Source organism: Suricata suricatta, chromosome 11, assembly GCF_006229205.1.
Source record: "Suricata suricatta isolate VVHF042 chromosome 11, meerkat_22Aug2017_6uvM2_HiC, whole genome shotgun sequence".
NCBI lineage: Eukaryota > Metazoa > Chordata > Mammalia > Carnivora > Herpestidae > Suricata > Suricata suricatta.
In genome coordinates, this window is record NC_043710.1 from 62,825,847 (window position 1) to 62,831,846 (window position 6,000).

General features: G+C 33.4%; 1 long non-coding RNA gene across 2 annotated transcripts in view; it reads right to left on the minus strand.

Moving 5' to 3' along the window:
- The window catches only part of LOC115272228, a 73,541-nt gene extending 72,801 nt beyond the window's left edge, over positions 1-740 (minus strand). For both annotated transcript variants that reach the window (XR_003900309.1, XR_003900311.1), the window contains exon 1: positions 700-740. This is a non-coding gene — a long non-coding RNA (uncharacterized LOC115272228). The remainder of the gene's footprint in view (positions 1-699) is intronic.
- Positions 741-6,000: the final 5,260 nt, after the last annotated feature.

Sequence of the window (6,000 nt, forward strand, 5' to 3'; positions counted from 1 at the left end):
TTTCACTAATAGAATTCAAAGAGAAAAGAATATTCTTTGAACACATGGTTCTAGGACAATGCAAAAGAATGATATTGGACCCCTACCTCATACCATATGCCAAAAATAACTCAAAATAAATCCTAAGCTTAAGGAAAAGAACCAAACAATAAAACTCTCAGAGTAAATCATAAAAATAAATCTTTGTGATCTTTGGCCACGAGATCACAGGGATCTTGTCACTAGGTCTATGACAGACCTAGTTTTGATACATGTTACGCTCAGTGTTTAAGTTTTACATTCAGATTCTAGAGCTTCTGACAACTGACTTAACCTGCATTTTACTAAAGAAAATGATAAAATCTCAGAGGCATAGTACTGATGCAAATAAATGCCAGTTAAGCTTGCCAGTAAATAAAGTTAAATTTCTCTAAATCTCCCACTGATTTCTGAGGAAGGGAGATAAGTTCCAGGCTCCAAATATATACGATATCCTTTATATGTTAAATATCATATAACTATGAATGGTTTATATTATTTTCCTACTTTAAAAATGATATGCAAAAACTCAAGGAGAATGGATGCTGTGCATGTCACCTAAGCTCTTTGGGCCTAACTGTAGCCCAGAACTAGTTGACTCATTAAGCTTATTATTATATTAAAATAGACTGATAATAACAAGTATCAAGGTACTTAGAATCCTGAGCTACCATCACTTACTGTGATCCCTCTTCCTCCTCCTTTTCTTTCTTTCTTTCTTTCTTTCTTTCTTTCTTTCTTTCTTTCTTTCTTCTTCTTCTTCTTCTTCTTCTTCTTCTTCTTCTTCTTCTTCTTCTTCTATTATTGTTATTATTATTTAAAAGAAGTTGAAAAATAATAAGTACAGTATAATGCCATGGAAGCCAAGAGAGAAATAAGAAGTATAAAGGTAAATATACTAAATTCTGTAAGAGAGGATACACAGAAATGAAGGCTATCAGAAGACAAGTGTATTTAATAAGACTAGTAGTGTCTTAACAGAGACAAGTCTCAATAGAAAAGGAATAATAAAAGTCCACCAGGGGCAATAAGACATGGCATTTATTATCTATTTATTTATTACTATTGTCAGTGAGCCTGATACATGGTGTGTATTCAATATCTTTACCAAATTGATTTACAACTGCAAATTTTACTACACTCCAGTCATTAACTAATAAAAGATAAAATATATAATAAGTAAAAAAAAAAAAGTCCACCAAAAAGTAAATATTTAAGGGTCGTTGTTGCAAACTGTGCTGAAAACAACAACAAAAATTTCTACTAAATGTAGTTGCTGTTTTTTCTTTTTCTTTTGAAACCTCTGAAAGTCTATATTCTAAGAATATAACAAATCAGAAATAGGGGCCAGGGCTCACAATGTCTAAAATTCAATCAAACCATATCAATCCCAGACTGGATCAGATCAATCCTCCCCTAATCTAACTGCCAGTCAGAAGAAAATTAAATCCTCTCCTGAAGATGTAATATCCAGTTCCTCTATAATTTTTAATATAAATATCTAGCATTAGTTAATATTGTCAGAAGGCATAGAGATAAGGTCAACTGAAAAAATATGAAGGGGGAAAATATGATAGAAATATGTCCATAGGAAAATTAATATATTAGAGTTATAGCTATGGCCTTAAACATGCATGTGTTTAATATATTCAAGATAAATACGCAGTGAAATGGAGACACTGACCATTGGAATACTTTTTAATCAAAGGGAAATTGTAGAAATAAAAAAATATTCACTAAAATAAAAAACTCAAAAATAAATTTAATAACATGTTGAACACAGTAAATAAGCAATAAAGTAAAAAAGAAAATAAAGGTTGAAATCACAGAAAAGGACAAAAGGACAAAATAGATACAGATTTAAGGAAAGATTATATATAAATATGTACACACATATAATATGAATCACAAAAAGAGGAAATAGTACAGAGTAGAATGAAGAAGCTCTAGTAAAAACAAAAGGGTAGGGGCGCCTGGGTGGCTCAGTTGGCTGAGCCTCGGACTTCAGCTCAGGTCATGATCTCATGTTTGCGACTTCAAGCCCCATATCAGGCTCTGTGCTGACAGCTCAGAGCCTGGAGCCTGCTTCCAACTCTGTGCCTCCCTCTTTCTCTCTGCCCCTCCCCAGATCATTCTCTGTCTCTCCCTGTCTCAAAAATAAATAAAAACATTAAAAAAATTTTTTTAACAAAAGGGTAGTGCCCCAAAATTTTCAAAACGTATAACATCAAGATTCAGAATTTTAAAAGGAATATGCAATTTAGTACATAATTAATATGTAATTATGAAGAAAAATATCAAATAAACAACATAACCTTATACTGAAAGGTGCTAAAAAAAAAAAAAGAATACACAAAACCCAAGGCCAAGAGAAGGAAGGAAATAATAAAGATTAGGACAGAAATAAATGATACAGAAAATAAACAATAAAACAGATCAATGAAACCAGGAACTGCTTCGTAGAAAGAATCAATAAAATTGACAAAGCTCTAGGCAAATTCATCAACAGAGATAGATAGGGGGTGAGGTGGACTCAAACAAAATTGCAAATGAAAGAGGAGAAATAACCAACACCACAGATATACGACTGATTCTAAGAGATACTTAGAAAAATTTTATGCCAACTAACTAGATAACCTGGAAGAAATACATGAATTATTAGAATATAAAACCTATAAAAATTGAAGCAGGAAAAATAGATAATTTGAACATATCAATAACCAGCATTAAAATTGAATCAGTTATCAAAAAACTGCCAAAAAACAAAAAAGTCCAGGACCAGATGACTTCACAAGTGAATTCTACCAAACTTTAAAGAAGAACCTATCTTTCCCAAACTATTTCAAAAACTGTAAGAGGAAGGAAGAATTTCAAACTCATTCTATGAGGTCAGCATTACCCTAACACCAAAACCAAGCAAAGATATCACACACAAAAAAGAGAGCTATAGGCCAATATCACTGTTGAAAATAAATGCAAAAATTCTCAACAAAACAGAAGCAAACTTAATCCAACAGTACATTAAAAAAATCATTCACCACAATCAAGTAGATTTATTCCTGGAATGCAAGTGTGGTTCAATATTCACAAATCAATCAACATGATATTTCAATAAAGGATAAAAACATATGATTATTTTAATAGGTGAAGTTAAGCATGTGACAAAGTACAACTACCATTCATGATAAAAGCCCTCAACAAATTAGTTGTAGAGGGAACATACCTCAACATAATAAAAGCCGTATATGAAAAACCCACATCTAACTTCATAGTCAATGGGGAAAAACTAGAGCTTTCCCATAAGATCAGGAATAAGACCACTTTTATTCAACATAGTACTGGAAGTCCTAGCCATAGCAATCACAACACAAAGAAATAAAAGGCATCCCAATTATTAAGGAAGAAATAAAACTCCAATTATTTACAGATGACACAATACTATAATATAGAAAAACCATAAAGACTCCACCAAAAAACAACTAGAACTGATAAACATATTCAGTAAACTGAGGGATACAAAATCAATGCACAAAAATCTATTGCATTGCTATGCACTATAATGAAGCAGCAGGAGAAATTAAGAAGACAATTCTATTTACAATTACACCAAAATGAATAAAATACCTAGGGATAAATTTAACCAAAGAAGTGAAAGACTTACTCCGAAAACCATGAAACATTGATGAAAGAAAGTAAAGGCATAAAGAAATGTAAAGACATTCCATGCTCATGGACAAGAAGAACAAATATTTTTTAAAATATCTATACTACCCAAAACAATTTACAGATTTAATGCACTCTCTATGAAAATATCAATAGCATTTTTCACAGAGCTAGAAAAAACAATCCTAAAATTTTTAAGGAACCATAAAAGACCATGAACAGACAACACAATTCTGAAAAGAAAAACAAAACTCGGGTATCACAGTTCCAGACATCAAGTTATATTACAAATTTGTAGTAATCATAACAGTATGGTACTGACACAAAATAGACAAATAGATAAGTAGAGCAGAGTAGAAAATCCAGAAATAAGCCTACAATTATATGGTTAATTAATCTTTGACAAAGAAGGAATGAATATCCAATGAGAAAAGGTCTCTTCAACAAATATTTTTGGAATAACTGGCCAGCTATCTGCAAAGAATAAAACTGGATGACTTTCCTTTCTTTTAAGTTTTATTTATTTATTTTGAGAGACACAGAGAGCTGGGATGTGGCAGAGAGAGAGAATCCCAAGCGGGCTCGATGCACAGCATGAAACCCAATGAAGGGCTTGATCTCACAACCATAAGATCATGACATGAGCCAAAATCAAAAGTTAGACACTTAACCAATGGAGTCACCCAGGCGCCCTTGAACTACATTCTTAAATCATAAACAAAATAAACTCAAAATAATTTAAAGACCCAAATGTAAGACCTGAAATCTTAAAAATCCCAGAAAAGAACACACATAATAACTTCTTTGACACTGGTTGTAGCAGTAGATATATCTCCTGAGGCAAGGGAAATTAAAGCAAAAATAAACAATTGAGACTACATGAAAATAAAGTTCCTGCACAGCAGTGGTAACAACCAACACAGCTAAAAGACAACCAGGGGATGAGAAAAGATATTTGCAAATTACATCCACTAAAGGGTAGTATTCAAAATATATAATGAATTTATACACTTGGACACCGAAACAAAAGAAAAGAAAAAATGCAAATAATCCAACTAATAAATAGGAGAAGACATGAATAGATATTTCTCCAAAGCAGATATCCAAATGGCCAACAGCTTGCTCAGCATCACTCATTACCAGGGAAACACAGATTGAAACTACAATGAGACATCACCTCACACTGGTCAGAATGGCTAACATCAAAAACACAAGAAACAGCAAATGCTGGTGAGGATGTGGAAAATAAGGAACCCTCTTGCACTACTGGTGGGAATACAAATTGGTGCAGCCACTGTGGAAGACAGTATGGAGTTTCCTCAAAAGGGTTAAAAATAGAACTTCCCTATGATTTCATAATCACACTACTGGGTATTTATCCCCAAACTATAAAAACACTAACTTAAAGGGATACAGGAACCCCTATGTTTACTGCAGCATTATTTATCATAGCCAAATTATGGAAGCAGACCTCGTGTTCATCACGAGATGAAATGATAATGAAAACTGAATATATTATTCAGCCAGAAAAAAGAATGAAATCTTGCCATTAGCAACAAGACAGGTGAAGCTAGAGAATATAATCATAAGTGAAACAAGTTAGAGAAAAACAAATACCATGTGATTTCATTCATATGTGGAATTTAGGAAACAAAACAAATGAACAAAGGGAAAAAAAGGAGAAAAATAGAGAGACCAACTAAGAAACAGACACAACTATAGACAACAAACTGATGCTTACCAGAGGGGAGGTGGGTGGGGGCATGGGTGAAATAAGTGATGGGCGTAAAGAATACACTTATCATAGTGAGTACTGAGTAAGGTACATTATTGTTGAATCACTATACTGTACACCTGAAACTAATATAACACGGTTTATTTACTATCCTGAAATTAAAGAGTTAATTTAAAAAAACCAGTAAGAGTAAAGATACATTTAGTTAAAAGAGCAACATGAAACTGCCAGGCTTTTTGAAGAAAAATGCAGAAAATTAGAAGACAATGGAATGACTTGTTTTAAAATGCTAGAAGGAAATTTAAAAGCTTGAAGACTAGATTTGATACTGAGGGGGCCAACATGGTGGAGAAGTAGGGAGATCTCAAAGAAAAGCTGAAGCCAAAGGACATTGAACCCCAAGAGTCTTGGAGGAAAAGAGACTGAGTCTACCAGGGAGACACCGGAACACCCTGACAGGCCATAGATGGATGATTGCTAACAGGGAGATAAAACGGGCCACTTAGGCCCGGGGGGGATCCCCTTCTGCAGAGAGACAAGGGAAGAGGATAGGCTGAGGAAGTATAGGACTGTATCTGGACAAG